Source organism: Lissotriton helveticus, chromosome 12 (genome assembly GCF_964261635.1).
Source record: "Lissotriton helveticus chromosome 12, aLisHel1.1, whole genome shotgun sequence".
NCBI lineage: Eukaryota > Metazoa > Chordata > Amphibia > Caudata > Salamandridae > Lissotriton > Lissotriton helveticus.
The window spans coordinates 913,661,747-913,688,535 of record NC_136073.1 but is presented as its reverse complement, the minus strand read 5'-3'; positions in this window follow the sequence as shown (position 1 = coordinate 913,688,535).

The window sequence follows — 26,789 nt, the reverse complement described above, 5'->3', positions numbered from 1 at the left end:
ATAAACGGATTTCCAGGTATCCATTTCCAAAGTAGACCTTCCGTTATTTTTACTATACATTATATGGGAACCCAAATCAAAATTGCTGGCGTTTAATGTGAGGATTGCAAATAAGCATAATTTTTTTAACCAAACAATATAAAAACACATTCTGTCAGAATTATTTTTTTTAAAAGCAGCCCAAAACATTTGAATTATAGAACACCACACAAGAAACATATAAAATCAGCTGTTCGCCATTTTGTGGTCAGTGTTACACACACCATTAGAAAGACAAAGACAGAGAGCCACAACCAGTTGGAAAAGAGTGCCATTTAGCTCTCCAAGCAGGTGTAAAATTAACAACAACTTTTCTCAGTTAACACTAAAAAATAAATCAAATACATATGTTTAGACAGAATTTTTTTTAATTTTGCAGACTTGGAAAATAATTTCTATAGTGGACTATTCGAGTTCCATTGCTTATTCTACAACTCGAGAAGGTAAAAAGAATATTAAAAGGTTTATTATAATAATGTTTTTTTGTTTTAAAAAATTGAGCCTACTCAGATTCCTACATGGACAAGGCAGGTGCTTGAAAGTGATTTGAGAACCAAAAATACTATTGCAATCCTGCCTAGGGCGTACTCAGGGCAGGTGCTGGAGAGTGACTGGGGGTAAAATTAAATTTCTGACTCCTCCTGATACTTACCTATGGGCAGGTGCTGGACAGTAACTGAAGTTGTAAAATAAATACTAAAATAATACACAATATAAATGCTATTTGTTATTATTTATACAGATATACCTACGAAAAGGAAAATCTTCATATTAAAGAACAGATTTTACAGAAAAATTTAAATTTTCCACATGAGCATAGACAAAATACAGAGAGTACCAAGTCGAAAACCCAAACACAACTCCCTTCCTTCCAGCAAGCCACAAGAAAGAAATCCCCAGGTAATGAACTACACATTACATATCTATTAACTAAAACCAAATATTTTTACAGCCAAAAAAGATATTGAACAATAACGTTACTAAATTCAACAGGGCATTTACATTTTTTAATTCCTCCACAGAGCACAGAAATGAACAATAAGGGGCACATTAGGATGGTGGGCGGACTTTGTCCGCCCGCCATCCTCGTGGAAAACGGAACCACCCACAATCTGAGCGGCGGTCCCGTCATGCACATTACGATGCGCCAGCCACACTGGCGGGCGCATCATACATTTTTAACATTGCGGTGGGCGGTGCTTTCACCAGCCGCCGCCACAATGTTAAAAATGCATGTTTTGCATTGGCATGCACAAAGCGTCAGGCACCGCGTGGTGCCTGCCGCATTGTGCATGCAAATGCAGGGGGTACCATAGGTACCCCCATGTGCACCTCCCACCTCCCCTTCACCATGGGGGCCTGCAACGGGCACCCAAAGTAAAGACTGCATGCTTCTCCAAGGGGGCGTTACCACGGTGGAAAGCATAGGACCGCCCTCATTGTAATATGGTTGGCGGTGTCTCGCAGACACCGCCACCATGTAAAAGCACTTTTTTCCACCGGTCGCGAAGTCGACCGGCGGAAATGCGGCGAATGGTCTTTTCTTCCGCCACGGACCCCCTAGCCACCCTAATGTGGTGGGGGTCATTTTGTTGAGGATGGCGGGCAGATTGCCCCCGCCGGGCCGGCGGTAGCTACCGCCGGCCCAGCGGGGGCAATCCGCCCGCCAGCCTAATGTGCCCCTATGTTTTTCTTTCTCTTAAACAAAAGTCAAAAATGTATAAAAACAATACTAATGCATTTTTCTATTTCTCTTTTTTAACAGACCTAACAACAATGGCATCAGCTCATCAGGCTACTTTTGTTATGTGAAGAAGAGGCAACAGTCTATTAAAGTATGGAACCTATCTCTATTATCGCAGGAGGCTGACTGAGCCCAGTTGTCATTGGAGGTGCATGGAGTATTTTTCATCCCATTGTACAGGCAGAACGGTTACTCTGAAAGACACCATTGTTAGGACAACTGAGAATAACCATTCTTCCTCTGCAATGGTAATTGAAATCCTGGAAAATGTACAAAAAATGTAACTACTTGCATGCACCTCCAGTATGCCATGTGGCTCAGTTTTGAGTGAGGTAGCCCACAACATTCCCATGCACATTGCTAGTAGCATGCCCACCACACCCAACCTTAGGAGCATGGTCCAGAGACTGAAACTGGCATGTATTCCCCAGCATGTAACACACTCAAAGGTATGCAGACATTAACATCCCCCTGTACTAAGTATTGCATACTCTGATGAACCTTTTCTTTTGCAAGACAGAGAAAACCCTCTGAAAAGAGTGCAAATGTTTAGCACAGCCAATCACCTGGTAGCCCTTGAGAATAGTGAAATTACGATGATGGATGGGGCGATTAAATCCACACCCCATCCACTTGCCCAAATTTACACTCTTCCTGCAAACATAGATAATAGAACTGTCCCATTAGATTATAGCTTACTCCCTGACAAGCAATCCTCAAACTACACAGAATTTGTAACAGTGATAACATCTAAAACACTGAAAAAACTCATAGAAAAGTGATAATTGATCTTGAATCAACAATGGTTAATACCATCACCAAAATGTACCCTGAAATCTAAATTCAAGGATTTGTTTTTCACTTTTCATAGGCATATTGCCAAACGATTCAAGAACATTTTGAGTTCAGGTTTACATGTCTAGCAGTAAATTACAGTATGAGTGTAACTGCGTAATGCTTTGTATCACCTAACAGTATAGATGAGTTCTACACTTTAATTACAGAATCAGAGTTTTTATCACCAAAATGAAAACAAATTGGCTTCCTACTAAATTATTTTGAAGAAACATCGATTGCCATTCTTAGCGGGAGCGGGTCACAGGAGGAAGCCAAGATTTCCCAGTGAATTGTGGCACTTTTATGGAACCTGATTAGAGGGTGGTGCAAAGACCACAAATGCCATTGAGGGATGGCACAATTGCTTCAATGAATCTATTGGCTAACATCACTCAAATTGCTATCGTTTTTGGAAAATTTTGAAAGAGGAACAAAGAAGCATATTTACAAGCCCCTAACGCCACCACAATGTTTCTTTAGTGATGTTGTGATGGCTATAGGCGCTTTGCCTTATTTACAAGACAGTGTTAAGTAAGGTCAGCAGTTTGAAGGGGATCCTCTTGTTGACAGGGAGCCAGTGCAGGCCTCTAAGGTGGGGAGTGATGTGGCTGCGTCGGGGGACGTTGAGGATCAGTCGTGCCGAGGCGTTCTGGATTCGTTTTAGGCGTCTCAGTAGCTTGGTTGATGTTCCTGAGTACAGGGCGTTCCCGTAGTCGAGTCTGCTGGTGATGAACACCTGGGTGACGGTTTTCTCGTGTCGGAAGGGATCCATTTGAAGATTCTACGGAGCATGCGAAGGGTGTTGAAGCAGGATGCGGAGACGGCGTTGACTTGCCTGGTCATGATGAGGGTGGAGTCGAGGATGGCCCCTAGGTTGGGTGCGTGGTCTGTGGGTTCCGGGGCTGTGCCTAGCAATGTGGGCCACCAAGAGTCGTCCCAGGCTGATGGGGTGGGTCCGAGAATGAGGACCTCCGTTTTGTCTGAGTTCAGCTTCAGTCTGCTGTCCTTTATCCAGTCGGCTACGGCCTTCAATCCTCTGTGGAGGTTGTCTTTGGCGGTGTGGGGGTCTTCGGTGAGGGATATGATCAGCTGGGTGTCGTCGGCGTAGGAGATGATGTTGAGGTTATGTTGTCGTGCGACGTGGGTGAGCGGTGCCATGTAGATATTGAACAGCGTCGGGCTGAGGGAGGATCCCTGTGGGATGCCGCAGATGATCTCGGTGGATTTCGAGCGGAAAGGTGGGAGGCGGATGCTCTGGGTTCTGCCGGAGAGGAAGGATGCGGTCCAGGCCAGGGCCTTCCCTTGAATTTCGGCGTCATGGAGTCGTGCTGATAGGGTGCGGTGGCAGACTGTGTCAAAGGCTGCTGATAGGTCCAGGAGGATGAGGGCGGCTGTTTCTTCTTTTTCCATCAGGATCCTGATGTCGTCAGTGGCGGCGGTCTCGGTGCTGTGGTTGCTGCGAAAACCGGATTGGGAAGGGTCCAGGATGATGTTGTCTTCGAGGTAGCGGGTTAGCTGTTTGTTGACGATCTTCTCTGTCACTTTTGCCGGGAACGGGAGCAAGGAGAGTTCTTGAGGTCCTTGGGGTCCGCCTTGGGCTTCTTCAGATGGGCGTTGATCTCGGCGTGCTTCCAGCTTTCCGGGAAGATTGCTGTCTCGAAGGAGCTGTTGATTGTTTTTCGGAGGTGGGGCGTGATGGTTGTGCTGGCTTTGTTGAAGACGTGGTGAGGGCAGGGGTCAGATGAGGATCCAGAGGGGATGGAGTTCATGGTTTTGATGGTGTCTTCGTTGCTGACGTAGGACCAGGCGGTCAGGCGGCTGGTGTGGGTGGTGGCCGCGGGGGTGGTGGACTTGGTGGCGGGGGTGTCGGAGTTGAAGATGTCGTGGATGTCGGTGATCTTGTGGTGAAAGAAGGTGGCCAGGGAGTCGCATAGGTCTTGTGATGGTGGGATGTCGTTGGTGTTGGCGCTGGGGTTGGAGAGTTCTTTCACGATGCTGAAGAGCACTTTGGTATTGTGTGCGTTGTTGTGTAAGCGGTCCTTGAAGGCGGTCCTCTTGGCGGTCCTGATGAGTTGGTGGTGTCTACGGGTGGCGCTCTTGTGGGCTGTGTGGCTGTCAGGTGTTCGGTCGTGGAGCCATTTCTTCTCCAGCTTCCGACAAGTGTGCTTGGAGGTCCGGAGGTCTTCGGTGAACCATGCGGATTTCTTGTTGGTGATGTTGGTTGTGGAGGTCTTAAGTGGGGCGAGGGTGTTGGTACAGTCGTTGATCCACTGTTTGAGGTTGGTCACGGCGGTGTCTGGGTCGGTGGGGTCAGCGGGTGGTCTCAGGGCGAGGGTGTTGTGTGCGTTGTTGTCTAGGATAACGGTTTTGCACTTGATGGGATGCGGGAATGTCATATGCCTCAGTACTAGCAGTATAGCAACTGCCTGATGTCTTCCAACTAGAGACTAGAATGGATTTTGAAGATTGGGGGTAGATGATGGTGGAGCACAAAAGTGTACACGGCAATGATGACCTTTTTGGTAGACCTTTATGGATGCTCCCAGTACTACTCTTTATTTGTGGCACACCGCAAAGTATTGAGGGACACTGAGGATATGTCTAGGACATCTTTACTAACTTAATTATGAAATGACTACGGTGGGGGCACTATAACTAGATGTTACATAACTGTACATGCTGACACGAGTGGACAGCAAATGAGGGTGCAGATGCAATGGGATTCAGACTGTGGAATTGTTTTCACAGATGCCCTGTGGGTTAGCACACTCATACTCATGAAAGAGGCATCCAGTAATGTCATGTTTTGTATGATGCATTAGATTTCTGTCAACTAAATGTATGTGAATCCAACTTTGTGCATAGATTTGATTCCATATGTGACTCCTCCTATCCTAAATGGAGTGACTTTGTTGCTACATACTTCTATCTAGTTTGGAGTTGTTCCAAAGAAGTTAAGTATTGGAAAGAAGTTATTGATAGCTACAAAACAAATACAAAGGGCATGATCTCTATGCTCACCCAAAAGGTTTTTGTGGTGTAAATGGTATTTATTCTAAAGATATCATCATAATTTGATTTGTGAAATGTACCCACTGTTAGCCAAAAGACATATTATAATTACACGGCTAAGCACAAGAGGACCCACTGGATTAAACTGGATTAACGATGTTGTAGAGTGGTCATTAGCTGAAAAAGGCTGAATGACTATCAAGTGCAAGAAGGCAGGAGGCTCGAGGAATGCTGCAGAGAGACTTGATTTACTCATCCGTATCCGAACTCCATAACACATTGCTATTAAATATGCAAATTAGGGCCTAGAAATTACTGAAATTTTGCATCTGGGTTTCACCACTTTTTGGGTGCAGCCATGACGCAAAATGGGTTTTGGGATTTACTAAGCCAAGATTTGTGTGGCCTTACTTAGCTTTGTAAAAAAAAAGTAACACATCACAGTGTATTGTGCTGTTTTGCCTTCCTTTTCATTGGATAGGCATTAAATGGGTGGAATTTGAGTGTTCCTGTGCATTGATCCATGCATTTGGATGCAAACACAGATTTACTAAAGTCTGTAAACCTGGTGCACGTACCTGAGAGTGGAGCAATGAGGAAAAATATCTTTATTACTTGCTCTCTGTCTTTGTGCCGTATTCTGCAACACACATAGAAAAAGGAATACACCTCTAAGATTTATTTATTTTTTGACCAGAAACAATCCAAAACACACTTGTGTTGTGGTGCAAGGGTGTCTGTGTTGGCTCTAGGCCACCAGAAGTGCATCGGGGCTCTGACACTGATTAACTGTGAAAAAACTACCACATGTTCCTCTTTATCATTCATGAAACACATCAGATCAAGCAGACTTGCTGCTCTGTGTTGCATGAAATCAGTGTGATTATGGGCTATACATTTTAGGTTTGAACATTGCGCGATCTGAAGTCACAGATGATGATGAGGAAGTGGAGAGTGAGCCCCTCCCAGACCTCCTGCCATCCAAAAAGCAAGAGGGGGTTCACCTTCAACTTATTGGAGGGTACTTGAGTCATTTGTCGAGGCTCCAGCTCCTTTTGACCTCCCAGAGGGACTGCCACGGACCGTGAGGTCAGGCACACCCACTCAAGCAATCTAAACATCTTCAGGTGAGACCTGAGTTCCACCTCTTTTCAGATATTATGCTCCAGTTCATTCACAAAGAGTCTGTTAACAAGCATGGCCAGATTCACAGCGATCTTTGAGGAACCTGAGAACCTCCATTTTAAGGAAACTAGAGCTGGAGGATAGTGGCTCACCTGCTGGTCTGCTATCATAACCCGGTGACATACATTAAAGATGACCTGCTCTGAGGACAGCAGATGACTCCTAAAAGTAGCCATACTGGGTCCTGTGTCTCTAAGAGCCTCCACACTCTGCCCATTGATGGTGACCCGCTGTCTGTTCTTTCTGAAATTGTCAGTCATCTATTTGTCACTCATGGACACTAACGTAGCCTCAGCGCTATCCCCAGCACTAACTGGGGCAACCTCCTCCCTCAGCACTGCACTAGCCATTCCTGGGTAGGCCCACTGGTGTTAGACTGATTCATGTGCTGACAGATGAGATGCCCCATAACGTGCCTGTGTTGATAGCTGTCAGGAGACTTGGGCCTGAATTAACCCAGGAACGTTTTCCCATTAAACCCACACTTCTTTTGCTCAGGATTGGATTTGGAATGCTTCCACTAGAAACTCTTTTGAAGACGTTTTGAGAACTCTTTAGGTTTTTCCTTGTCTACCCTTCTCGGGATCCCCTGGGTACTTTTGTATGCATCCTGGTGCTGAGCCAGAAGTCTACTTCCTTTGCAAGCTCTCTTGGTACAGTGAGCTTGGAATCTACTAGGTGTTGGCACAGCTCTGGAAAACAATTACTGAGCATTCGGCATTAAAAATAAAGATTGTACAGCTCATCATAATTTCTCAATGTATTGCCCTTGACCCAATCATCTAGGGTCATATGTAGGTAGCCTAATACCGGTTGGTAACGGCCGAAAATCGGTAAATTGTCCGTTACCGACCGGTATTTAGCATTTTCTAATGTAGGTGGCAGGATTTAAGGATTCGGTAATTTACCGATTCGGTAATTTAAGGAATCAGTAAATTACCGAATCCTTAAAATACCGAATCGGTAAATTACCGAATCCTTATATCTTATGTAGGGAGCACTCAAGTGAGTGCATTTTTCATTTAAGGATTCGGTATTTACCACCAACTACAAGTTGGTGGTAAATATCGAAAACCTTTAAAAAAGCAATTTTGTGCTTTTTTAAATGTGCCATGTGGCAGACACACATGCCCTTAAGGCATGTATGTGTGCCGCATGTGCACACATGCACGATTCAGGGGTGCAACAGGGTGTCAATGTGACACTCTGCCACCCTTGAATATGTTCCCCCTCGAATCGGTAATAATGAATGGCTTCCCATTCATTCCTATGGGCCTCCAGGCCCATAGGAATGAATGGGAATTACCGAATCGGTAAATACCGAATCGGTAATACCGAATATTACAGATTCAGTAAAATTTACCGAATTTTTACCTACATAATATTTACCGATTTTCAAATACCGAATCGGTAAAATTTGGTATTTAAAAATCGGTAAATAGTGATTACCTACATATGGACCCTGCTGTCTTATTGAAATACTCCATGAAATCCAACCTAGGCTGATGAGACATTTTCAGAAAGTCTCCAAATGTGATCCTTTACTTTTATGGGGCAAGACCATATTTCACAACCAGTGCTTCTTTCTTCAGGGCATACTTCATCCGGGTCCCCTTTCCCAGAGCCAGTGGGGTATCCCTCCCTGAACTGGGCGTATGGCTCCACAGACTAGTCCCAATCCTCCTCAAAGACTGTTTTTCCAAGGCCACCTCTTTACCACCAAACCACTTATCAATTTTACCCACTATCACAGAGCTACACACCAGGTCTTTGTGTATGTGAACTCTTTTAATTTCCTCCATTTTTGCTTCCACCAACATCACTGGACTCTGTGCATCATTTTATCTTCATCCAGAGGTAGTACTTTTTTCTTCCAAGGGCTTCTCAGCCGTCTTTGCCGTTGCTTCTGCTTTCCTTTCCTCCCAGGCCAGAGTGGCTCAGTTACACCTTGAACTCTCTTTCAGTCCTCGCTCCAACTCCACAGGGCAGAGGTTGTGGGCGAGCACTGCTCCCTGTTCTGGGTCAATTTCACAGAAAGTAATATGCTTTCTTGCACACACTTTTATCCCATCCTCCCCACCAAAAAATCTAACTGTAGCTGTATTTTGACTATTTTCTCCACAGGAATCTAAAAACCTTTTGGACCCCAGCATTTTGGACAAAAAGAATGCAAATCTGTTGTGGATATATTTTGCAGAAACAAATGGTAAAGATTTTAGTGCAAATCACCCCAAAATATCCATAAAGGGCTTAGGATTGGTAGGGGAAGGCTCTGCAGACAAGAGGTTGAATTATTTTTCTTGTTTTGTAAAGATAGGCATTGGTTTGCAGATACCATTACTGTGTCATTGGTTGAATGTTTAGCTCTGAACTCAAGGGCCCCCACCTAATCTCCCTGAGAAGCCTGTGGTTGCTTACCAGCACAACCTCAAGAGTCAAACGCAGAAGGGGCTTTCCTTGGCCTAGTTTGTAGATCCATAGTAGGACAGAATTCTGGACATCAGAGGAAAGTGACCTCAACCCCCACTCTTCAGGCCCTGTAGCCACTGTTTGCCCCAAGGTTCTTGAATGGCTGAGTGCATGTGCTGTGTGTTTGAAAACATGAGCTCTCCTACTCTGAGAGAACATACAGTGTCGGCATCCTGAGGAAATTCTCCTAAAGTTTGGCACTAAGTTCATATTTAGAAAATAAGACCAGATTTTGTCTTTTTAGATCAATTGTCTTTGATTCATCCTAATTAATATGTATTCATTAATTAATGGCACCTGCACTTTCCACCATCTACTGTTTGTATGTCCAGATGCTCTAAACTAATGAGAAAACAAGGTGCATAACAAGTGTTCCACTTTGGAGAGCAACTTCCCAAAGTCCCAGACTGAATGTGTTGTCTGTGGTTTCTTCTGCTCAGTGTGTGGGCCCCTTGAGGACAGACAGGATAGCAGCATTGCAATAAAAACCCTGCACTGGTCTGATGGCCTGGCTTTCACAAGCTGCACCTGAGATCATTTCCTCTCTTCTCACACTTGAAACTCAAGGTCACAGCAGATTATTGTCAATATGAACCTTTATTACCAGCGTCCAAACATATCTGAGAAAGTTGCCCAATTCACAGCCTCAAGGCACTACAGCTACAGGATGGAAACCTATTGTTGATGAAATAGAATCAAATAATTAAAGAAAGGTTTACACCACCTTTCCAGAGGTTGAACAATAAAGGAGTGGCCAGAGCACCTGGAAATCACATCTGGAGCAGCGCGTCTTACCATTCTATCCCTCTGCTGAGGAGATGCTTCTGACCCACTACCCATACACTCAGTGGACATAGCACCTGAGGTCACATCTGGGGCAGCGCGTCTTACCATTCTAGCGCTCTGCTGAGGTGATGCTTCTGACCCTTCACCCATACACTCAGCGGTCCAAGCACCTGGACGTCACATCTGGAGCAGCGCGTCCTACCATTCTCTCCCTCTGCTGAGGAGATGCTTCTCCACCAGCATCCATACACTTCTGATCATTTGTCAACATATGGAGCAGGGGAGAGGCCCTTCCAGACCTGAGGGTTTTCTTGTGAAGATTCTAAACTGGTGAAGGTAAGTACTGTAGAAGACATCAATATGTTGTGGACACTGAAGACACTGAAGCCTCAAGTTAGACCCACAAATGGCCTGACTTATGAGTGTAAACCCTTCCTTGATATTCTTACTTACACACATGTTTTACTGTGAGCAAGGGGGTTAAATCTATACACTCCACATAGGGCAGGCAGGCCAGCCCCTAAAACCTCTCTCAGGGGTGGAGCGAGGGCTTTCAAAGGCAGAAATGCCTTGAGATACAGCCGTAACTATGGGGCGAGCCTAGAGGCTCCATGTTTTTGCCTGACCATCCAGAAAAACCTCCCAGCCTGGGCTTAAACAAAGCGGCATTGCTGTACCCAGTGCCAGATTAACCTCTTCCATGCTCATGACGGCTCCCGGCCGTCATGAGTCACGGTGGGCGTGTGCTGATGACGGCTGGGAGCCGTCATGACCACGCCCGCGAGCCGTCATGACCACGCCCGCGATCGGAATGTTCAACACTGCGGCGGAATTCGCGCCGCAGTGATGAGGTTAAAGGTGAATACTTTATGTGACAGGATGAGGGAGACAAACAACCTGCTGAGATCTCTGCTTTTCTCCAGAGATAATAATACAAATAATATAACTCTGGTGGTTAAAGCTCCTAATGGAGAGATCAGTGGTTTGTCTAGTTAGAGTTTTGACTCTTATTAAATAAAGTAGAATAGAGTGTTAATGTTTCTTCTGCAAAACATAATGTGTACCATGCAGATCACAGATGTATTTTGTACATAGATAGCTGAGTGGGCTATTGCTTTTGTAACAGAGATTCTGTAGTTATTTGTCTTTCACAAGGTACTCTCTTTCTACAATAGCACAATGAGCTAAAAACCAACACCAAAGAGCTGCATGCAACCTGCAAAGCACAGGTTTAGAAACGTAATGTTTTCTCTCAATTTTCTGTTATTCAAAGGTTGATAGACACGGTTCCCTTTTGTAATAATGCATTCTCTGAGTCAAGGCAGCCCCAACCACTGTGCTATGTTTCAAATCCTGAGTTTGAGGGGCAGATTTACTTACACTTTGCACCACTTGTCACAAAGCGTTATTTTGGGATTTACTTTCGATGCAGATCATGATTTGCATTGGGAAGTGGAACAACGTTATTGAAAGTAGCGCTTTGCGTCACGTGGAGGCGCTGCGCGTGGATTTTGGTGCAAATCCTAATCTATTAACTCTGGTAGAAAAGAATGTGCATAAAAACTACTCCTTTTTATATTACCCAATCTTTTCCAACATAGTATTTCGTAATGGAAGTGCCCTTCTCGAGTATAAAACCTATGCTCGACATCTCACACACATCGATTCACAATGTGTCAGGGTGTTTGTGTTGGCACGAGACAGTCTGAAGTTGGGGAGAAGCAACAGCAGCATAGTAAGTAGATTCGACACTAATGTGCTTTATCCCTTTCATGCAACACAGCACAGCACAGCAGCGGTGGTTGCTGTGCTGCCTAAACTCTAAGTAGATCGGCCGCTCCCTTTCTCCTGAGCTCTCTTACCCTGTAGGGACGGTTTTACAAACATTCTGCACAGGGTTAGCATCACAAAAGTGACGCTAACCAGCACAAAACGTTTATTTTTTAATTTCTTCAATATTTATTAACTTCTTTTGCGCTGAAAAGTACCCTAGAAGTGTGGCAAACATTGCTTTGTGCTACTTAGCATCAAAGGGGCATCACCTGTGCGTTTTGATGCAAAACCTACGGTCAAACAATAGTAGACGGGGCTTAGCACCAAAAGCCATTTCAAAGGACCCTTTAAAAGGAGACATGCTTTTATTTCGCCTTTCTTTTCCGACTTTGCATGCGTGCAGCACTGTGCAGCACAGATACAAAATGGGAAAAGTTTTAAATTAAGTCTGAGCATAGTTTCTGTACTGGAAGGTGCCCTTCCAGTACAATCAAACCCTATTTATTGGTATTCATTTTGAATTAATTCGTAATTAATTTTTAATTCGTAATTAATTTTAATTAATTGATTAATTGATAATTATGTCATTTGTATTCATTTATTTCCTGTAGTGGGTTGTGGGTTTATAGGGAAATAGGGTGGAGGAGAAGGGGAAATGGGGGCCTCAGATTAAAAACAGAAATGCTGCCTTTGCTAGAACCTCCTCAGCAATCATGGGCTTTAGCAAAAAACTGGGGGCTAGGCCCATATTGGCTCTGATGAACATCTATAAGGCTAAATGTCTGACGGTAGCCACATACGGCTGCTCATTATGGAGTTATAGCGCTATAGACTGTCTACAAGTCACTGAAAACAAACTTATGAGATCGATCTTATCAGTGCCACAGTCTACCCCATCTTACACGATTCATTCAGAGCTAGAGGCCGGTTTCATAACAGACATGATAAGAGTGGCCCCTTTGACATCCTGGCTGAAGACCTGGTTGAATGATGAACTTTCGCTGAATCATGTAATCCTTAAAGATTGCCTCTCATTAGACAATGTAAACTAAAATTAAATGGCTATCCCATGTTAAACAGTGGTTTCACAAATTAGGGAGACCGGAGCTCTTTTTTTCACCAGATAAAATAACTCGTAAGGACATAGCATTAAGAAAGGGGGCTATGCAGATACTGTCCTCAACCCCTTCGGAGCGGTTCCGTCATGAGCGTCGGTTGAGCTGTGCTCATGACGGAACCGTTCCGTCATGACCACACCCGTTTTTCAGAACGTTCAGCACAGCGCGAAAATTCGCGCCGCGCTGAACGGGTTAAACAGAGAGGAAATTGAGCACAGAAAACCCACTGTAAGGGCTAACCTCATTGTTGCTAATCCTCCAGGACCCGAACTTTACCTTGTTTTAGTTAATCGTTCCTACCACAGGTTTCTTTTTACACGTTTTCGTCTAAATATGATCCATTTGAACTTAGGTCATTTTTTTGAATGGAGTAGTCCTGAACAGGCACCACCGTGTTCTTGCGATAATTTTTCAACGCAGGACACAATGCACTTTTTGATGCTTTGTGGTCATTACGTAGCTGTAAGGATGAAGTTTCTTGTTCCTATCCTTAAGGAGGCAGGGTTCTTTCAGGTTAAGCCTGCCCTCCTATATTTACAACTACTAAACAGCCCTAGCGTTATTTTTCATGTTGCCAGTTATTTGGTGGGTGCTGTTAGGGTTAGGAACAAGAGATTGAGAAATTGTAATTGATTGTATTTTTATAAAGTTGGATCTTCCGCATTGTATATATATTTTCTTTTATTGAGAAATGTAACATGGCAGCTAAATTTACTGTAAAACGATTCCTATAATATTTATGTAATTTGTGGGATATTTTTAAATATATGAATTGTAATTGTTTTTAAAGTGTATTTGATTGTATAGTATGTATCACCGTCTTTTTATGATATTGAATTATCGAAATAAAGTATTTTGACTGACTGACTGATTGTTGTGTATGCTTTTATGAATTGTTTTTACACTTCGAATAAAGCTTTTTGAACTTGAACTTGAACTTGACTGACTGACTAACTGAATTAATTGGTAATTAATTTTTAATTGGTAATTAATTTTTATTAATTGATTAATTGATAATTATGTTATTTGTATTCATTTATTTCCTGTAGTGGGTTGTGGGTTTATAGGGAAATAGGGTGGGAAGCAGTTTAATTGTAACTAATTAAATATTGTTATTCATTTATTCAATCAATCAATCACGCATATTTGTATAGCGCGCTACTCACCCGCTAGGGTCTCAAGGCGCTGGGAGGGGAGGGGTATGCTACTGCTCGAACAGCCAGGTCTTGAGTTGTTTCCTGAAGGAGAGGTGGTCCTGGGTCAGCCGTAGGTGGGTGGGTAGGGAGTTCCACGTCTTGGCTGCTAGGTAGGAGAAGGATCTTCCTCCGGCGGTGGCTCTGCGAATTCGTGGGATGGTGGCGAGGGCGAGGCTGGCGGAACGGAGCTGGCGGGTGGGTGTGTAGAATGTGAGGCGGTTGTTGAGGTATTTGGGTCCCATGTTGTGGAGGGCCTTGTGTGCGTGTGTGAGGAGTCTGAACGTGATCCTCTTGCTGACAAGGAGCCAGTGCAGGTCTCTCAGATGGGCAGAGATGTGGCTGTGACGGGGAATGTCCAGGATGTGTTGTGCAGAAGCGTTCTGAATGCGCTGGAGTCTTTTCTGTAGTTTGGCTGTGGTCCCAGCGTAGAGAGTGTTCCCGTAGTCCAGTCAGCTGGTGATGAGGGCCTGGGTGACCGTCTTCCTGGTCTCGGTGGGGATCCATCGGAAGATCTTTCGGAGCATGCGCAGGGTGTTGAAGCAGGATGACGAGACGGCGTTGACTTGTTTGGTCATCGTTAGGGAGGAGTCCAGGATGAAGCCCAGGTTGCGTGCGTGGTCCGTGGGTTTGGGGGCGGTGTCCAGTGCAGGCGGCCACCAGGAGTCGTCCCAGGCAGAGGGGCATGATCCCAGGATGAGAACTTCCGTCTTGTCTGAGTTCAGTTTCAGGCGGCTGGTCTTCATCCACTCCGCGACGTCTTTCATACCTTCCTGGAGGCTGGCTCTGGCGGGGTCGTTGGTGAGGGAGAGGATCAGCTGGGTGTCGTCAGCGTAGGAAATGATGTTAAGGTTGTGTTGGCGTGCAATGGCTGCGAGGGGGCTCATGTAGACGTTGAAGAGGGTGGGCTGAGCGAGGATCCTTGAGGTACGCCGAAGATAACTTCGGAGGCCGCGGATCGGAATGGGGGGAGGCGGACTCTCTGGGTTCTTCCGGAGAGGAACTAGATGACCCACTCCAGGGCCTTTCCTTGGATTCCGGTGTTGCTGAGGCGCTGGATTAGTGTGCGGTGGCATACGGTGTCGAATGCTGCTGAGAGGTCCAGGAGGATGAGGGCAGCTGTTTCCCCATTGTCGAGCAGGGATCTGATGTCGTCGGTAGCTGCGATGAGGGCGGACTCGGTGCAGTGGTTTGCTCGGAAGCCAGACTGCGAGGGGTTGAGGGATCCGTTTGTCTCGAGGAAGGCGGCGAGTTGTTTGTTGACCGTCTTCTCGATGACTTTGGCAGAAAAAGGGAGGAGCGAGATGGGGCGGAAGTTCTTGAGGTCTGTTTGGTCTGCGGTAGGTTTCTTCAGGAGGGCGCTGAGCTCGGCCTGTTTCCAGCTCTCCGGGAAAGTGGCGGTTGCGAAGGAGGTGTTGATGATGTCCCGGAGTTTGGGTGCGATGGTGGAGTCGGCCTTGTTGAAGATGTGGTGTGGGCAGGGGTCGGTTGGGGAGCCGGAGTGGATGGTGTTAATCATGCGGGTGGTGTCTTCGGTGCTGATCGGGGTCCAGGTGCAGAGGGTGGTGGTGGGGGCACTGGTTCGGTGGTTGGGTGCGTGGTCTGTGCGCCGAAGCTGTTGTGTATGTCGGCGATCTTGCGGTGGACGAAGGAGGCGAGTGAGTCGCAGAGGTCTTGTGAGGGTTTGATGTCGTTGTTGCAGGCGTTGGGGTTGGAGAACTCTTTGACGATGTTGAAGAGTTCCTTACTGTTGTGGGCGTTGTTGTCTATTCGTTCTCTGAATGTTGCCCTCTTGGTGGTTTGGATCAGCTGATGGTGTTTGCCGATGGCGTTCTGGAGGGCTGTCATGTTTCCTGTGGACTGTTCATGCCGCCAGGCTTTCTCGAGGGTGCGGCAGGATGGCTTGGAGTTTTTGAGGTCGTTGGTGAACCAGGAGGCTTTCTTGCTGCCGGGTCTGCTGGGAGGAGTTTTCAGAGGTGCGAGGTCATTGGCGCAGTGTGTGAGCCACTGTGTGAGGTTGCGGGCTGCTTTGTTGGGGTCCGTCGCGTTGGTGGGAGAGTTCTGGCTGAGGGAGGTGGTGAGCTGGTCTGCGGTTATTTTGCTCCAGCTTCTTCGGGGGACTTGTGGAGGGTGGTGGTGGGTCGTGGTTCTCCTAAAGTTGAAGTGGACGCAGCTGTGATCTGTCCAGTGTAGTCCGGTGGAGTGGCTGAAGGAGACTTGCTGGAGGAGAAGACGGGGTCAAGCGTGTGGCCGGCGTAGTGGGTGAGGGTGTTCACCAGTTGCTTGAGTCCGAGGTTGGCGAGGTTGTCCAGTAGGGCGGTGGTGTTGCTGTAATTGTTGTTCTCCAGGTGGAAGTTGAGGTCCCCTAGGAGGATGTAGTCTGAGGAGGTTAGGGCGTGCTGGCTGACAAAGTCTGCGATGGCTTCGCTGAATTGTGTGCGTGGTCCCTGGGGCCTGTAGATGAGAGTGCCTCTGAGGGTGGTCTTGGGGTCGGTGTGTATCTGGAGAAGAAGGTGTTCGGCGGTGGTGAGGGTGTCATCGGAGCTGGTCGTGATTCGGAGGGTGTTTTTGTGGACGATGGCGATGCCTCCTCCGGTTTGGTTGACGCGGTCCGTCTGGGTGATCTTGTATCCATCGGGATGTCTATGGCGATGTCAGGAGCTGAGGAGGCGTTCATCCAGGTTTCTGTGAGGAAGGCGACGTCTGGTGATGTTGTGTCGAGGAGGTTCCAGAGTTCGACGGCGTGTCTGTGGACGGAGCTGGTGTTGAGCAGAATGCACTTGAGGTGATTGTTGCTGGTGTCTGGCTTGGCGGGTGCAGTGCAGGTGTGGAGGCATGTGAATTTGCAGGCTTGGCTGGTGAAGGGTCCGTGGATGCGTTCCGGGTTGGCTCGGTAGCAGGCGGGGTTCCGGCCGGTGTTGAGTGCGTGGCGGCCTCGTATGTCCGTCGTGTGGGCTGGCATCGTCGGGGGCCAGGGGTCCTGGCGCTGGGCGAGGTCCAGGCGCGGACGGGCGTAGACGGGATTGCCTTTGGCGTGCCCGCTGTGCATAATTGCTGCGCATAAGCGCGGACTCAACCATAAATGGCCAAGTGGGAGGGAGGAGCAGCTGGGAGGCGGGAGCGGGGATGAGAATTGGAGGGGGTACAGGGGATCAGCGGCGAGGAGCAGGGGGCGGGGGGAGAGAAGAGCAGGACAAATGGAGTCGAGGGGGCCAGTACACAGGACAAAACGGGCAGTAATACGGGCACAGAGACAAAAAACTAAATACAAAGAAACAAAATACAATACTCAGCAGGGGCAGAGACTTAACACGGGCAGAAAACCGGCACAGGAGACAGGCTGCTGCCACGAGTTCGCCGCTGCCCTGCAGTGAAGCCTGGCACACTCACGGGGAGTCGCGCAGTGTGTGGAGCGACCGGCTCTAAAGCAGGGTCAAGGGTCACCTTGGTATTCATTTTGAATTAATTGGTAATTCATTTTTAATTGGTACTTAATTTGTATTAATTGGTTAATTGATAATTATGTTAATTTTATTAATTTATTTTCTGTAGCAGGTTGTGGGTTTATAGGGGAATAGGATGAGAAGTAATTTATTTGTAATTAATTACATATTAAAAATACTTTTTGTGCATTGATAATTAATTTACTGTTAATGAATTATTAATTGGTATTCATTTTTATCATTAATTAGTTTTTGTTATTGAACATTATTTAGTTGTTAATTAATTATGAATAGGTAATTAGATTTAATAACTAATATGTGTTTGTATTTTTAATTGATTAATTACTACATAATATTAAATTGGTAATTAGTTTTAATTAATTTTTTATTGGTATTGATATTTAATTTATTTTTATTAATTTATAAAATAATTACTTTCTCTTTACTTTTACCCCTACGCTATCCAACGCTTTCCCTACTGTTGCACTCTCTGGAGTGGGAATAGTAATGTTTCCCCCTACGCTATCCAACGCTTTCACTACTGTTGCACTCTCTGGAGTGGGAATAGTAATTTTTACCCCTACGCTATCCAACGATTTCCCTACTGTTGCACTCACTGGAGTAGGAATCGTCATTTTTACCCCTGGCTATTCAACATTTTCCCTACTGTTGCACTCACTGGAGGGGTAATAGTAAATTTTACCCTCCCGCCATCCTACGGTGAAAATATATTATATTTTTTATTAATATTACATTAATATATATGTATATGTATTAAAAAATAAAAGTTTGTTTATAACTTACATTTAAAAAAAAATTATTTTAAGGTTATTTAAGTATTTTTAAATATGTTTTTAGTTAATTATATTTATTCGTTCATTAATTTTAAACTTTTAAGACAATTCGATATTTTTACTAACTAGATTTTTTACAATTATATTTTTGATTCGATATTTTTGTACCTACATGTTTGTAGATAGGAATTCGATATTTTTGCATTATATATTTTGGCATCGATATTTTGGTAAGTCTATATTTTTGTATTCGATATTTTGTCAGTGATCCGTAAAAAATATATGTCTATAGTTTGCTAATTGCAAAAGACATTTCTCACTTGTGTATAGAGATATTAGTGTGTGTAAGTTAAACTCACATATATCCCTTGTAAATTGGCCTGGTATGTTTCACTAGATGCAATGTCTACACATTGCAGCAACACTCCATTGTGTCTTTGGGGGAATAGCACATCTGTTTCACCTGGCACATCTGTAAAGTATAAAATGAAGGATTAGGTTATGAAGTTGATGGGTCATAAACATACTGGGTCTCAATAACCTGTCTGTTGATGAATCTGGTTAATAACCTAACTAAGGGGCCATCCTGCCATCTTAATGTGATTCACCCACCACCACATTAGGATGGTGGTGGGAATCACATAGGTTCCGTTCGGACGGAAAGTCCGTCTGTCATGGTCCCTCAAGGCGGTCCTTTTCTGCCCGCCTTGCGGGACCCGCGACCAGGGCATCATTGCGGTGTTGCCGTGCAGGCACTGTCATAGTGATTATGATGAGCCCTTCCCCCTGTCTTTTTGCAGCGGAAATCCCATCACAAAAAGACAGGCACAGATTGTCTTTGGGGTTCTGTTGCGGGTCCCTTCTGTGGGGGGGCATCCCCCTACATTTCCATTCACAAGGTGGCAGGCACTGCGTGGTGCCTGCCATGTTGTGTATGGAAATGTATGTTGTGGCATTTTCACATTGCAGGTGGTGCTTCAGCCAGCAGCACCAGCCACAATGTGAAAAGGCCAGGATGTACCCGCCAGTGTGGGGGGTGCATCCTAATTGAGCTGGTATGACCGCCACACTTCTGGAGTGCGATCCCAACACCGTTATGATGGCGGGCGGACTGATGTCCGCCCGCCATCATAATGAGTCCCTAAGGTAACTATCTGTCTTGAAGACTGACTCGCCTTATGAACAGGATATGAATTCAATGCTGATTCTGATTGAACCATAACCCCTCTGGATTTCTGCATGAAGACTAGCACACTACCCTTTCACCTTTGAAAAAGTCTTCTTTCTGGAGCACTTACTTTCATGGTTTCCTCTTCATATCAGAGTTCTCCTGCCCCAGCACATTTAGGCCCCCATTAGGATGGCGGGCGGACTTTGCCCGCCCGCCATCCCCGTGGAAAGCGGGACCGCCCGTGATCAGAGTGGCGGTCCCGCCATGTCCATTATGATGAACCTGCCACACTGGCGGGCGCATCATGGGTTCATAACATTGCGGCGGGCGGTGTTCACTTCAGCACCCGCCGCAGTGTTATGAATGCATGGTATGCATTTGCATACACAAAGCGGCAGGCACCGTGCGGTGCCTGCCGCATTGTGTTTGCAAATGCAGGGGGGTATCACGAATACCCCTAATGTGCACCCCCCACCCCGCCTTCACCATGGACCGCATGCCTTGCTACCACAGAAAGGCATCTGAATGCGCCTATCATAATATGGCTGGCGGTGTTTGATAGACACCGCCACCATATGAACCGTTTTCCGCTGCGGTCGCAAGGTGACCAGGGCGGAAAAGCGGCGGACGGTGTTTCCGTCCGCCCCGGTCCCTCTGCCATAGTAATATGGCGGGGGGAAATGGGTGGCAGGCGGACAAAGATGTCGGGCGGATCGCCAACGCCCGCATGGCGGTGGCGATCCGCCCGACATCCTAATGGGCCCCATACACTCTATTGTTATTGGGACGAGTGTCAAAACGCCTTTGCCACTCTGGAGGAGGCTATGTGTTCAGCATCAGTGTTACTGGCCCCTGACTGCACAAAGGAATTTGTGGTACATACAGATGCTTCAGAGCAAGGAATTGGGGCAGAGGTGATACAAGTAAATGAAGAGGGCCTAATCGGCCAGTTGCCTTCATTAGCAGGTGACTACTCCCCAGAAAACAGAGATGGAGTTTCAATGTGAGGGAAAACTTTGCTGTGATCCAGTACCTGAAGAAGTTGAAGCCATACCTATTTGGCACCTGCTTCCATTTTCAAACTGACCACAGAACTCTCAGATGGGTCATGCAGATGAGGGGAGGGTTCTAAAACTGTGAAGGTGGTCCATTTCCCTACAAAGTATTGACTTTACAGAGGAACACTGACCTGGGTCCGCCCATGTGAATTTAGATAGACCTGCCATCTTTTTCCACTTAGCGTATGAGGATTCCCGGCGTAGGTTATTTTCCTGTCACCTTTTGTCTGGGATGGCCTGTGTGAGAAAGTCATACTTTTTTGCCCTGATCATCCCCATTGTTTCACTGATACGATTGCTTACTGACTTTGAATGTGCCCTCGGCTCTGCTAACCAGACCCAGGGACAGTGCTCTGTTTAAAATGTATTGGGTAATTAGGTGTAAATACAATTTGTACTGTCAACCTACCTGTAAGTCCATAGTATATGGTAGGACATGTAGGTTTAGAGGCTCCAGTGGATTTAGTCTACTTAAGTGTGCACTGGTGTGGTGCCTGCTGTCATTTTAAATTCAAAGGCAGTCCTGCTTTGCAGGCTGCATTGAAAATTGAACTATGTCCAAATTCGACTTTGGTAGTAAAAGTACTTCCAAAGTCTTAAATTCCTTATTTTTATTTATTTTTACATACATCACCCCTAAGGTCTACCCTAGGTGCCTGAAGGGTAGGGTGCATTATAGTAATAAGCAGGGATATTATAACATTTGTATCATGTGCTCTGGTGAGGAAAAAACTACCCATTTCACTTTTCCCTGTTGTAGTACATTAGCTCCATAGGCTGACATGAAAAGGCTTTATTTAACTTTAATGAAGTCAAACGTTTGACAGGTGTAAGCTAAAATAATACTTCAAAGTATTAAAACAATGGTTACAATAAATGCAGCTACTTTTCAAGGTTGGATTTATTATAGCTATTGTAGCAAAGTGCTTTTAGAACTCAGTGGTACTGGTGACATTTGAAAGCGGTGGGGCGTAAACGTTTGGTATGACTTTTATGTAGGGAACGACGTGGGCAAACCTAAGGAAGATACTTGGGGTCCAGGCTGGATCCTCCTCCAGAAGCAAAAAATTGAACAAAGATCTGCACATCTTCACGAACCTCTCTTACCTTTTCAGTGCCCTCTTTTCACTTTTGCACGAATGCACTTCCTTGCATCTCACTCACTTTCCCACATCCAAACATACACTGCTCTCACTCACATTTAAGCAATTTTACTTTTGCCATGTACATAGTTTGCCATCTGTGCATTCACTTCACACACATTTTCACAAAATTGCAATTACCACTGGAATACATGACCATTGTTATATGTGCTCTGCAGAGGGGCCAACCCACTGACAGGAACTTTGCTTTGGCTTCAGCGTTAGAGATCTCAGTGAAAGCCCCTCATAAACACTTGCACAGCTCAAAGGATGGAAGGAAAAAAATACAGAAAGAAACACAACATGATTAAATAGCTAACTCTTAAGGATGGCAAGATTAAGTAAAATTGAAATAGGAGAGGAGCCAAATTGCTGACATACATTGCCTTCATGTTTTTAACACTCATTGTTCATAAATTAATCCATGTTTTTGGCATTAATCTTGTTAAGGGCAAGAAGATCAGGCCAGCCAGTTGTAATCTAATACAGCAGATAAAAGTGTATTGTAAGCACATATCTTGTCTTTGCTCTTGACTCAGATATTTGTATCAACTTCACAAGGGAACAAGAACACTGGCCTGCTCGTCTTTTGCATCCAGTTCACGTGGGAAGAAATGCTGCAGCTCCACTTACCAACAGAGCCAGCGATGTGCCGCCAGGGCCTGGGGTGTTACAATGGGGGAGGTTAGCATGGCGAGGGGTCTCAGAATAAAATACATAATAGAAAATTTGCCTTCTAACACTTACCATTACGGAGGACGTGGGCAAAAGGGAAAGGATGCACCAGGCCAAGGTTGAGCAGGATGCAAGTTAGGGAATGGTCCAGAGTGAGCCCTCAAGGATGCAAGCATAGGTAGTAAAGTCTGCAAGAGCAGGAAATAGCCCAGCCAGTGACATGTGGGTGTAGGGCATGTCTGCCGAATGGAGTATGTGCCAAGCATCAAACAGACAATGGTCACCCCAAAGGTCATGCATGAGGGCCCTTTGCAGGTTGGACACCCGGTCGAAGGGACCCATGTAGTCTAGGACTGGATCTTGGGCCACATTCCAGTCCCCCCATAATAAGGGGGTTGATCCCACTTCCATGAGCAGACAGTTGAGGCGGAGGAGAAACGTCATCTTGGGGCCCCTACAGCCATAGATGGAGCCCACAAATAGGGACTGGTCTAAGATCTTTTGAAGGGCAAAGAGATAACTCCACTCAGGGTCTGACCACATCTTAAGGGTGGAGTAGGGGAGTGAATATATGGAGCGCCTTCACCACAAGCCTAAGTTTGTTGGCCTTGAGCTTATGAGGTGCATTCCCTGCAGTAGGGCAACATTGGCCTTCTCAAAGTTCGGTTCGGCTAGGACGTTTTTCCTCTTGTGGTAATTTCTAAGACCATGGGCATTTCAAGAAAGGACTGTCAGGGATGTTGATCGCCATAGGCAACAGAATGTACGTGCAAGGGGACGTGGAGAGAGAGATGGAGGGAGGGTGGGCTGGGTTAAGAGGGGAAGAGAACCAGTGAGGTGGACACTAGTTGGGGCAGAGGAAGAGGGAGCGGAAGAGAAAAAGCAGGGGAGAAGAAGAAGCAGGGGGGTTGGAAGGAAGAACAGAAAGGAAGAAAAAAGATTAAGGCAAGGGAGTAGCTTAATTTAGAGGCACAAAAACAGTAATAACAACTTTATAGTAAGCAAGTATACTATAGTAATTAGTAATGCAACAAAGGGAGCAAACTTCCAGATAAACATGCTGAGAAAGCTGAAACCATTTTTGCCAGCCAACGGGTGGAGTACGGAAGTGTATCTTTGTGTGGCCTCCCTAAACCTACGACAGCACCCCTAAGAGCCTCAAAAAATGCAGCAGCGATACTCGTCACTGGTTCGAAGAGAAGCTCACATATCTCCCCAGACTTAAAAGCCTTGGACTGGTTACCGCTTGAAGTCAGAATTTGCCTAAAAATAGCATGCATGACATATAAGGCCTTACACCACAAAGCACCCAGCTACCGTGCACAGAAGTTGACGATCTCGAGTGAGACAAGAGCTTCAAGAAGTGCTGAAAACCTGCTACTGAAACCTCAAAGATTCAACAGGAAAGAAATCATATAAACAAACCTTCTCTGGGATGGCGCCCAGGACATGGAACTCACTTCCCCCAGAAACCAGACTAAATGCCTCTACTGTTTCATTCAAAAAGGAAGTGAAAGCGTTCCTCATGGCGAAACTCACCTACTCATTGACCAAGGTATCGCTGTGACCAAGCATCCCCTTACCATTAACCCTTACATCGACAATGGGCCTTCCATACTTTCTAGGTACGCTCTCTGACCGCAACCTAACTCAACGGTTGTATGTTGTTCCTGTACCCTAATGCCTCACTTTGCACTATTTGTTATGTAAATTTGATGTGCCTACATTTATTTGTTTGTATACCCAGCCTGACTGAATGTAAAGTGCTCTGATATCCGCAAGGATCTTGTTCGCACTATATAAGACCTTCAAAATAAATAAAATAAATAATACTACTTTATACAGCACAAAAACAGTAATAAAGTGAAAACCCAATACAAAAAAAGTCCCACACCAATTTGGAAAAAGAGTACATTTTAATAAATTATTTGAAATCAAAATGACAAAAACCCTACTATTATATCCGGAGTTATGAATTTTTAAAGTTTTGGGAAAAAACTATCACCTAAAAGATTAACGTGCCAACTGTGGACATCTAGTGGCGCCGGACCAGGTCAAAGTCGAAAAATATGGCCGAAAGTGTATTGGGCCCGGTCAATGCTTACCTTTGGAATTAGAAGAAATTTGAAGAAAAAAATTCTGAGAAAGTAAAATACAGCAGGGTGGAGGCTTTAGCCAATGAGAGTTCCATGAGGCCGGATGCCCTTTTGGCAAAGGACCTCTGAATAGGATTTGCTGCTGCAAAGAAGAATGTAGCAGGAGCTGACGAAGCTGCTTGGGCTGATAGGCAAGCAGGTTGGCTCCAGTCTTCATTCAGTTCTCAAGGCAGTTTTTACCAAGCATTTTCTAAGCCCACCCTCCCCCTGTAGTTGGAAACAGGAGCTCAGCAAACTAACCCTTGAAGTCACTCTGGTAGTCCTGAGTTCTAGTGATGACGAAAGGCTAAAACAGCAGGGCAGGCTTCTGAGGGTGCAAGGCAGGATACAGGCAGCAAAGTTGTCCTTCAAGGTGCAACAAAGTAGTCTTGTGAAGTACACTGCATACCACACCAGCAGGCAGGTATTTCGGAGTCCTTTCATTGGTCCAGAAGTTAACTGAAGAGTGGGTCTGAGTATCCTGGTTTCTTCTTTGAAGTAGGAGAAGATTCTAGAGAATTCCCTTTCAGATGCTTGAAGTTTCCTGCTTCCCCTGCCCTGGCTTCAAACTGGATGAATTAACAATACAGGGTTGACAAGTACTTGGTGTGAAGGTAGAGCTAAGCCTATTCAGTTGCAAGTGGGACTGTGCCCAGCTCCGTTCACCCATCCTGTCACTTGATGCTGATCCATGAATACCTAATCCCTCTATTGTATAGTAGTTTCAGAGAATTAAACCAACAACCCCCAGTCATATGGCCCAGTAACAGATGTTTGGCACCAAATAGCTAGGGCAGGAAAACTTCAACTATCAAAATATGGCATTTTCAAAAATGTAACTTATAATAAGACTTTAACAGTAAAGAGGAATTTTAATTACAATTGCCCATACAGCAACATGGAATTTTTACATGTTCCTAGTAAAATGTTATCACTTACTACATGTGATCAAGCAACGCAATATTATCCTATGGGAGAGGTGGACCCCAAAGTAGTGAAAAACAAATTTAGGAAATTTTCAATACTAGAACATGTTAAATTTAAAAGTTCATGTTCAACCTTATAATTACAATGCACCCTGTCCTATGCCTACTTAGAGGCAACCTTAGGGATACATACATTAAAAAGGGGAACTTAAGGATTTGCAAGGAGGTTATATTGGCAATTTAAATAAGTAGTTTAAAACTGCATTCAGGCTGCAATTGCAGACCTCTTACAAGTTCTCTGGGGATATTGAAGTGGGTGGCAGGAAAAGTCCTGAAATGCCCACTAGTAGCATTTAATTTACCGGCCTTGGATATATGTTATACCACTCTACTGGGGACTTGTGAATACATTAAAAATGCCAATCAGATGTAAGCCAATTGTACCATGTTTAAAGGAAAGAGCACAAGCACTACTTTAGCACTGGGTTATCAATGGTAAAGTGCACAGAATCCTAAAAGCAACAAAAACGAGTTTCAGTAAAAAGTGGAGGGTAAAGGCAAAACGTTTGAGGGAAGACAACCCTAAGGCTGACAGGTGTAACAGAAGTTAACACAGGCTGCTTTTTTCAGTGATCTTGCTGATGAATGTTAGGTGAGTGATGGGCGGGTAATTAACAAAGTCATCAGGGTTCCAATAGGTTTCATGAGAAGTGGAAGCATTGGTCTGTCTTGAGAGCTTGTGGAAAGATGTCTTGAGTGAGAGAGGCACTGACAATGGCAAGAAGGTGTAATACAGAATCGCCAGAGGGAGCTTTTATGAATGACAATGGTAAGACATCATCATCTTAAGACCTGGTTTGATGGAGTCGAGTATATCAGCGAGATCTGAGAGGGATAGTGCTTTGAAGGCTGATCATTGTGGGATTCTATGGGAAGGAGTGGGTGTAAGAGACGAAGCAGGCTTGGTATCATCAATGTGCTGTCAGATCATAAGTATTTTTCCAATGAAGAAGAGGGGGATGGCACTGAACTTTTCTGTGGAGTAAAGAATATGTGGGTCCATCCAGGGTCAATTCAAAGCTTGATTTTCTTGAGCAGTGTTCCTCTTCATTTGGTGGCCTAATTAAGGGTGTTGGTATTTTTCTTTGCTTTGACTGAAAAGTTGAGCTAAGCAAAGAGATGATGGACGGAGCGCTGAAACTTTTCAGACACTCACCCCGTCACATATTTGGGTTGATTCCATCATCGTTCTTTCGTTTACTTTGCCACACCTTTTCTGACCTAGCCAT